Here is a 10,692-nt window from a genome sequence, read left to right as displayed (position 1 = left end):
TAAATATTTATATTAAATTTTTGTCAATCAAAAAACAAATTCCCTATTATTTTATTTTTAACATTTACTTTACGGAATTAATTTCTTGCAAACACCAAATGATAAATAAAATTCCAGTGTTTAACGTATAATTTCACATTAAAATCATCATTGATGTACACATTAAATATACGTGTATTTGCTCTCCTTGTCCCATGGGATATGTGAGCTAATGCCATCACTTGGTGTCGGCATCGTCCGGATGAATTATGGACGGGCTTTTTAAATAATCCTTTCTGAAACCATTCGACTTATTTTAATGAAATACATGATATATGGCCTGCATGATCCTTAGGTTTTAATTATTTTTTGTATTCGTCAACTAACTAAAATGACAGCAAATATGCTAAAAATAGAACCTTAAAGAGTGAAATCTGTTCCAGGAATACAACATATGTGTTTATAATATATATATATATATTTTTTTTTAAGGAATTCTTTGTATGTATATATATTTGAAATAATGAGTTACAGAAATGAATTACTAAATTAATAGTGACACAAGCATGTCAATTGCGATTCAAGGATTTTGATAAGGGGAGGCACCAAGACATTGTTTGGAGTATCTACATCTGAATGTGAACTTGTTTAAGTCTTGAATTTAAATTATTGGAAAATATTTTTTATTTACATCGTTATTTAAAAAATTCGCTCGAATAAAAAAAGTTGAAAGGCTAAAATAAAGTACAAAATTGAAGAGTATTGCGAACCCAAGATTCCAAAAAGTTTTGCAAAATACAACTAAGGTAATATATTCCTGAAATAAAAAATCCTTAGTATTTAGAAAAATTCAAAGTTTTGTAAACAGTTAATTCATAATAACATTAGTGCAAAAAAAAAACCCCAACTTATAACAGTAAAATATTGAAAAAAGAAACAAAAAATAATTCTCTGGATGATGTCATTGTATAGAAGAAGTGTCTGTCATTTAATAAATTCCGTGAAGGTTTAGCAAAAATGTTGACATTTTAAAAAAGAAAATAACCAAAGAATGAATCTAAATGTTGATGACATGACTAGAGAAGGATTAGTTTAGTTTCAAAACAATATATTTTCAAAAGTGCACAAATTACAATTATACAATAGAAATGCAGGGATTTGGAAACAAGAATAACTTATATAAATCCTTTCCCCATAGAAGGATTGTTATAATACCACAAAATCATAGTATGTCACATCAAAAAAGGGTCGAACAAAAATATTCCCTAGAATTTGACAGTTGTAGGAAATTAATCCTTTATAAAAAATTTATGAGTCATAAACATATACATTTTGTTGTATCTCGGGTGTTTCAAAGCACCATTCTTTTTTTATTTGGTGTTTCTATAGAATATTTTGGAAACTTGAGGTTACATGGTTACTTAAGCTTGTACACAGGAAAAAAAGGGGTGAAAATTTGATTGGTTAACTTCCAGTGATGGTTATTTTCTTATATGCAATGAAATGTTATGTGAAATTTTTTTCTTTAGTACTGGACAGGATAAAACTTTACTCATGCCAAGTATTTCTTTATTTGAAACAAAGATAAATTCTGCACAATTTTTTGAAAAGTGATAATTTAACAAAGACTAATAGGGGAAAACAATGGTGGTATTACACCTTATGTATAGCTTTGGCGACTTTAGTTGCAGGCTAGACAAATAGTAAATTGTAAACTGGAAATATTGAAAATGTCAAGATTTCGTTTGGTGAAAGACATATTTGTAATGAATTTTGAACTACTTAATAAATTTTTAAAACTTGTGTTGGATAACGCTTAAATATAAAAATAAAATACTAAACACAAATACTCTGTTTTCAAATGTTTGCATTGCCTTGTAATAACTTTAACAAAACAAAAAAAGGGGAGGAGGGGTCCTTGGGTATATAAAATTCAAAAGTCAGAAGAGTTTGCCACTAGCTGATTTTGATAAAAATCTATTTATGTGGAACAGTACTTTACAATCTATTATGTACACATGTGGTCATTTCTGGTCAGTCATCTAAAATATTGTGGTAATCAGAAGATATATTTTCATTACTGTTCTTTCCGGAGTCCTATAAATCCTCATAAATTTTCCATCACACAATAAGTATAAGTCTTCGTAGAAAACACAGTGAGAATATACCAAGGGGGAACTGGAAAATCATAAGACTAATGAACATGGACAATACCATGGCAAAACAAAACTACGAAGGACAAACAACAATACAAACATTACATAGAAAACTAAAGAATGAGCACACTTTTTATAAAAATTAAAAGTTATGTTCATTAATATATTGTATTGTACACATTCAGACAAATAGCTTTGCATCTTTTTTCACCATACCTCTGTATATCAGATTAACACATTACAAGAAAAGGAAACAAATTAACAATGCTGTTGTACAATATTTTGCTTATTAAAATAGAAATAAACTATCTTTCTGTGTTAAAAAAAATGCCAGAAGGCCATTTAATTGGTATATTTAAAGAATTATAGTCATTTCGTACCCTAACCATTTCGTACCTTGACCATTTCGTACCTCATGGAATATTAACATGTATACCATTTCGTACTTCATGGAAAATTTATATGTATACAATTTCGCACCTCATGGAAGATTTATATGTATACAATTTCCTACCTCATGGAAGATTTGTATGTATATCATTTCTTACCTCATGGAAGGTTTGTATGTATGCCATTTCGTATCTCGTGGAAGATTTAGATGTTTTTCATTTCTTGGTTAAAACAGTCTCGTTGAACTTTTACTATAAGGCGGTAGAGTTCACGAGAAATGCCTAAAATTTAAAATTAAAGCACCTATGAGATATTATATAGGAATAAAGTCAATAAACGATTTTTTTTTAATTTGTAAAACTTTATATTTATGATATTTATTTCAAATATTAGCTAGCGCTTTAGTAACAGTTCACATTTCTGCCGATAACATTGATTTTGTTACTTTGGTATAAACTTGTAATTAAAGACACGCGCCGTACTGGCATATTGTTTTTAAAAAGGTAGCATTATACCTAATTGGATTAAAAATGTGTATTGAATACACGTGCCATTTGAAATTGCGACGTGTGCCTAAATATTGGGATATATTCAATTGATTATCGTAATGTGTAGTTGAACCTAAATGTTCACATCATATGCATGGATTTGTTTTTAAATAATACTTTTAGAAAACATGCAAAACACACAAAAAAAAAAAAGATATTTATCAAACGTTTTTGAAATTTAGAAGGTTAGATATAAGGATACAAAATAAATGAACTTGTAATTTCTCAAATTGAAAAAGTCATAGCAAGTTCTTTGATTGGTCACATAAGGTGCAAATTCTTATGCAAACATTTTTATGCATGCGTCCCTTTTGAATGCATTTCCTGACAAAAACAACTGTTAATAATATAGTAGAGTAAATTTACATGACAAATTAAAAAGTATAATTTTATATGATTTTTCAGTATTTCGATTATTTCATGTTGAAGATAAAAGAATTTACATGCTTAGTTTTATTAGTAAACAACAGATGTTGATTTTAGTATCTTTAGTAGCAGTAGTTCTAGAAAGTAATAAATTGTAATTAATTGTTTATTTCACATGTTATTGACCACTACTTGAGACATTAAGGATTCTTATATAAATATGTTCATTTCTATTTGGTTATTAAAAGGTCAGAGGTTTGGTGCATAAGATAAATTTAGAATATTAATTAATAGGCTAAAGGGTCAGTTAAAATAATTTAATTATAGAGTTAAGTCTGAAAGTTTGAAGTCACTTTTAGAATTGCATTTGCCATAGGCACATCTTTTTCTAGAATTATTTATATTAGTGTAAACCTGTATCATATGAACTATTATGGATGCCTCTTTCATGTTGAATAAAAAATTATAGTTATATAATGGAGTACCTTTTATATGTGAGCTAATGAACCAAGACCATGGCCAACTATTATCCTCAGTGTAAGCCAGTACGAGTTATCGCGCATGATTTTAATTTCTTATCCGTCTGATCAGTCTTTTCTGTGTGTGATATCTTATCAAGACAACATGCTGATGTTGACACTCGTAAATAATTTGACAACACTAAGTAAACAATATTATAACCATATGACATTGTAGCATGCTAGGTTCCGCACGAATACGAGTTGTATAAACTGACTTTATTTCCAAAAGATAAAATTCGATTTTACCGAATATCAAACATACAACATAAAAAGTCAAAAAAGGACAAATACGAGATTATGATAACCAAACATATATACATGCATATATATCTATTATTAAATCGTTGGCTTGTTATAGTTTATAAAAGCACTTACATAGAATTAAAATTGTTCTTTAACAATTTCAAAAGCAAGAGGGTTGTAATTGTGAGGTTATATTATATTAGATATAATATTCTTGATTTCAGTAACACCATTTTTAGAGAAGTATGCAATGAGTTGACAATCAAAATATAGATAGATGTAATTCATGTAATAACAAAATACATAATCGAAAAATGATTCACTATAGTCATCAATAGAAATGTTCACACGATATTGTTCGATTTTGATATATCTTAAACCTTTCTTTCGACGTAAACCCGAATATGAGACAACGTAGATTTTTATCTTGTTTTACCTCCCAAAATTGTATGTTGATTTTTATTTTTACTAACTTTTCAGCCATGATTTCTGAGAGACATTTTTCTCAAAATGGGCCTTCAACACTTAATGCTACTATAGTACCATTGCCCGCGACGATTCATTTTGTTTATAAATCTTAATGGAAAACACGCTACATAAACGTATTGTAAAGAGAAATGTCGTATTAATAATGAATAAGTATAAATGTACAGCTAAATTTTCATATTTCTTTAAAAATGTCTACAGTTAAGACAAAAAATTTAACGATGTGAAAAGCACATACTAATGAATTTATATAATGATATTCTCAAACTAATCAGCAAATTTTCCAAAAATTTCATTGCATGCCGCCTAATAATAATGTTCCGAGTATAATAAAAAAAAAAGGGGGGGGGTGGAGTACCCTGCCCGGATAATAATATTACTGATATGTAAAGGAAAGTTTTAACCACGGATTTGAACTTGTCAATTTTATCTGAAATTAACACAAGGTGATTAAATACATGTTGAAATTTGTGAACTTCACGCGGATATCTTTAGAAAACATGATAATCGAAACAACAGGGGTCGCAGGCATCTGTTTTCAAGTATAATTCTGAATTTTAACGATTCCAATTATCTTATTCATTCGATAAATTAAAAATTACAAATTCTGCAAATACATGTACAATATAAATGTAAGAAGATGTGGTATGAGTTCCAATAAGACAGCTCTCCGTAAACTTTACATTAACAGAAAAATAATTAAAATAAGTTTCCTTTTTAATAAAAGTTTTACATAAATGTTCAATTGCAAAATTAAAATTTTTTTTCACGATAGAAACTTTTGAAAGGACGGAGAAAAATTAAAAATAATATTTATTTTGTTCAATGCGATTTATTTTTCTAAAAAGTTAAGTGTATAAAAGGAGAATGTGCATCAAACAAGCAATAGACTAGCAAATTCAAATGTACATGTATGTATCTAAAATTTTGTTTCTTAAACTGTTAAAATATTTTAGTTCAATTTATTTCAATTTTAAGCGATTGCCGTTTTGTAATCTTTAAATTAGCATTACTATACACAAATATTTTCGTATATAGTCCACACTGGCACATATGCTGCCCTTGTCTTATTCTTTTAAGACTTTGGCAATTGGTTTATCTTGGAGAATATTTTTTTTTCTCATTTGAAACTTTTGTGCATTGAAATTTACAATTTATAAAGTAAACTTGAAGAGAAAGAGGCTATTAAATCGTCAAAGAAAAAAGAAAAAACCAACAACACAAACTACTGAGAATAACATAAGTCATCACATTGTCATGTGTTAATTATTTATCCATGAATATTTACCTGGTTTGACTTAGATTATTTTTGGTCAACTTCAGAAAATGATCGCAACTCGATTTTTAAATAAAAAAGGCCCTGATTCAAAAAAAATTGTAAAATATGAAATTTATATCGTTGGATAGATTTAAAACCAGAGAATAAATATACATGCGAATGAAGCTGTTTCTAATAAAGATGTTATGTCAATTCATTTAAGAAAACCCATGTGCACTCATTTTTGGTTTCGTATTGTATGAAGTAATAGGTCGTGCACCCGGTGGTCTTTAATTGAAAAAGGCCCTAACTTCTGCAATCCTTATCAAAATACAAATTAGATCTGTAGAAAGCTTATAAATTGAACTTTCAAAATTGATGCCAATGAAAAAGAAATTTAATGATATTTACAGACAGCTAATCAAAATTTAAGATTTCCTTTAACAACCTATAGTAAATTTATCGCTATCGATTGTGGTCAGATTTGACGAATGCGCAAAGCCGGTGCTGATAATAGTTGCGTATGAGTACCCCCGTATCTCAAACACTTCTTATAGGAGTAAAAGCACACTCCTACATAATGGTGGAGACCCGAATAATAAACCATCATAGATACCATTCCTACAATAACTATAAAAACAGTTGCAGGTAATTATTTCTTTGTTGGTTAATCAACCTCATATTTTTAGAGTTGAAAAATTAATGAAGAATAAATTCTGCAAACAGACAAAGTGTAATTAAAACTATTAAAGTTTCCAAGTGCTGCCTAAACAAATCCAATCATGGGTATTTATAAAATTTCTACAGCTGGATTTTATTTTGCTATATTTAAAAAAAAAATGAAAATCATCTCAAAATGATTTATATCTTAAAATAAATGAAAACTTTTACAAATATATGATACGAAATAGTAAACACGCATTTAGTCCATGAGGTACGAAATGGTAGATGCATTTGGCCCATAGGCTACGAAATGGTTTCTATAGTGGGTACGAAATGGTAAATGTTGGGTACGAAATGGTAATTGTGGGTACGAAATGGCAGAGGTACGAAATGGTCAAGGTACGAAATGACTTGCTACCTATTTAAATACATGTCTTTTAATTTACTACCGCATGCGCAAAGGTAGTTGGTATATTTTTCAAACTCCGATTTCGTTTCCATTCGGCATTAGAAAAAAACCGCTCTTATTCAACAACATGAGCAAGTCGAACAAAAATAAACTTAGCCGAGTATTCATGGAGAGAGAATCAGATAATTAGGTCTTTCCTCTTTTCTGTGGAAAGACCTGTTGTATTTGTTCTGATTGTTAGGTCTTTCCACTTTTTTCTGGAAAGATCTATTGTATTTGTTCTGATTATTAGGTCTTTCCACTTTTCTGTGGAAAGACCTATTGTATTTGTTCTGATTATAATTATTATTATATTTTTTTAGCTCACCTGGCCCAAAGGGCAGTGTGAGCTTTTCTCATCACTTGGCGTCCGTCGTCCGTCGTCCGTCGTCCTGCGTCCTGCGTCCGTCGTCCGTAAACTTTTACAAAAATCTTCTCCTCTGAAACTACTTAGACAAATTTAACCAAACTTGTCCTCAATCATCATTAGGGTATCTAAATTAAAAAATATGTCCGATGACCCCGCCCGCGAACCAAATTTTCAGACCAATCAGGCAACACGTTGTTGGGTGGCTGCCCCTGAATTGGTAATTTTAAGAAAATTTTGCAGCTTTTGGTTATTATCTTGAAAATTATTATAGATAAAGATAAACTGTAAACAGCAATAATGTAAAGGAAAGTAAGATCTACAAATAAGTCAACATGACCAAAATTGTCAATTGACTCCTTAAGGAGTTATTGCCCTTTATAGTAAATTTTTAACCATTTTTCGTAAATTTTTGTTATCTTTTACAAAAATCTTCTCCTCTGAAACTATAAGACAAATTTAACCAAACTTGTCCACAATCATCATTAGGGTATCTTGTTTAAAAAATGTGTCCGATGACCCCGCCCGCGAACCAAGATGGCCGACATGGCTAAAAAATAGTACATAGGGTAACATGCAGTTTTTGGCTCATATCTCTGAAACCAAAGCATTTAGAGCAAATCTGACAAGGATGAAATTGTTCATTAGGTCAAGATCTATCAGCCCTTAAATTTGCAGACCAATCAGGCAACACGTTGTTGGGTTGCTGCCCCTGAATTGGTAATTTTAAGAAAATTTTGTAGCTTTTGGTTATTATCTTGAATATTTTTATAGATAGAGATAAACTGTAAACAGCAATAATGTACAGCAAAGTAAGATCTACAAATAAGTCAACATGACCAAAAATGTCAATTGACTCCTTAAGGAGTTATTGCCCTTTATAGTCAATTTTTTACAATTTTCATAAATTTTGTAAATTTTTGTAAATTTTTACAAAATATTTTCCACTGTAACTACTGGGCCAAGTTCATTATAGATAGAGATAATTGTAAGCAGCAAATGTTCAGTAAAGTAAGATCTACAAACACATCACCATCACCAAAACACAATTTTGTCATGAATCCATCTGTGTCCTTTGTTTAATATGCACATAGACCAAGGTGAGCGACACAGGCTCTTTAGAACCTCTAGTTTTATCTTCCGCCAAATTTTGTTCTTTTGATAAATGTTTGTTTCGCAGCTTAGATATTTCTCAAATTGTATCGTATAGTTTATGCGCTTTTAAATTTCACCCTACTAAGCCGAACCATTTTCTTTGTAAGAGTTATCTCCCCATTCACTGTTTATCAAGTCTGTGCATCTCCTTGGTAACAACTAAAGATATCGACAAAATTTTTTTTCTAAATTGTTTGCTACATCCTCAAGAATTTTTGGCTAATTTGGATCGAAGCGATTCAATGAAATTTTATAGGAGTTATCTACCTTTACCAAAAACAATTGTTGGAATGTTTTTTTAACTCATAAACCTTTAACCGTATAACCCTGGAATCTTTTCATTTAAGGCCTGTAGGTCCTAACTTAGAAAATGAAATCAAGATCAAAGGTCAAGGTCAAGTTCTCAATTTTTACTTTTCCTTGTTTTTGCATTTTCTCCAACACTCTTAAAGATATATATGAAAGAACAAGTGCAAAATGTTTGTTTTATTGTAATAAAGATATGTTACCTTGGTTTGAAACAATCTAATGGCATCTTATAGGAGTTAGTGCCCCTGAAATGTCTAATTATAAGGTAAATTGGTTATTACTTCAACTTGGTTCATTATAAAGCCATATGACCTTTCACAAAAGGTTGGGTGACATATGACCTTGAAAAATGACAACCGGAAGTGACCTTGAGAAAATCGGAAGTAGCCATTTTTGCACTTTTTTCATGAAAAAGTACTTGGAATCCATATATTTTGTAATATAAATACATAAACTTATCACTAAAGACCAGAAGTGACTTTCAATAAACCGGAAGTGGCCAATTATCTCCTGTTTTACATGCAAAAGTATATTAAACTATATATTTTTGGAATCAGTTTAAAAGAAGTTATCAAATGAGACCGGAAGTGACGTTTACTTCACCGGAAGTAGTTGATTATCTTCCTTATTTCACTAAAATTAAATAGAAACCACTTATTTATCGCATCAGTATGAAGAAATTTATGATTGGATGCCAATTTTAACTTTGAGTAAACAGGAACTAGCTTCTTTTCAATAACTTTGAAAATTGATGTGGAAAGACCTTCAATTGTTCTCTGAACAATTGGTTTTAAATGATAATTTTTTTCTTCCGCCAAATTTTGTTATCGCGTTAAATATTTGTTTCGCAATATGTCCCTAAGATATTTCTTATATAGTATCATACAGTATATGCGCTTTTTATTTTCACCCATTCTAAGCCGAACAATTTTCTTTGTAAGAGTTATCCCCCTATTCACTGTTTATCAAGTGTGTGCATCTCCTTCGTGAAAAAAAAGATATCGACAAAATTCTTTTTCTAAATTGTTTGTTACATCCTCAGAAATTTTTGGCTAATTTGGATCGAAGCGATTCAATGAAATTTTATAGGAGTTATCTACCTTTACCAAATAAATTTGTCGGTATGTTTTTTAACTCATAAGCCGTTAACCGTATAACCCTGGAATCTTTTTATTTGAGGCCCGTAGGTCCTAACTTAGAAAATGAAGTCAAGATCAAAGGTCAAGGTCAAGTTCTCAATTTTGACTTTTCCTTGTTTTTGCATTTTCTCAAACACTTTTAAAGATATATATAAAAGAACAAGTGCAAAATGTTTGCTTTATTGTAATAAAGATATGTTACATTTGGTTTGAAACAATCTAATGGTATCTTATAGGAGTTAGTGCCCCTGAAATGTCTAATTATAAGGTAAATTGATTATTACTTCCACTTGGTTTATTATAAAGCCATATGAACTTTTACAAAAGGTTTAGTGACATATGACCTTGAAAAATGTCAACCGGAAGTGATCTTGAGGAAAACCGGAAGTAGTCTTTTTTGCACTTTTTTCATGGAAAAGTACTCAGAATCCATATATTATGTAATATAAATACATAAACTTATCACTAAAGACCAGAAGTGGCCAATTGTCTCCTGTTTTACATGCAAAAGTATATATAAACTGTATATTTTTGGAATCAGTATGAAAGGAGCTATCATATGAGACCGGAAGTGACATTACTTTCAGAAGTAGCACATTATCTCCCTTATTTCACTCAAAAGTATATAGAAACCTCTTATTTATCGCATCAATATGAAGAAACT

Source organism: Mytilus californianus, unplaced genomic scaffold (genome assembly GCF_021869535.1).
Source record: "Mytilus californianus isolate M0D057914Y unplaced genomic scaffold, xbMytCali1.0.p SCAF_10, whole genome shotgun sequence".
Taxonomy (NCBI): domain Eukaryota; kingdom Metazoa; phylum Mollusca; class Bivalvia; order Mytilida; family Mytilidae; genus Mytilus; species Mytilus californianus.
This window is presented reverse-complemented; position numbering follows the sequence as displayed.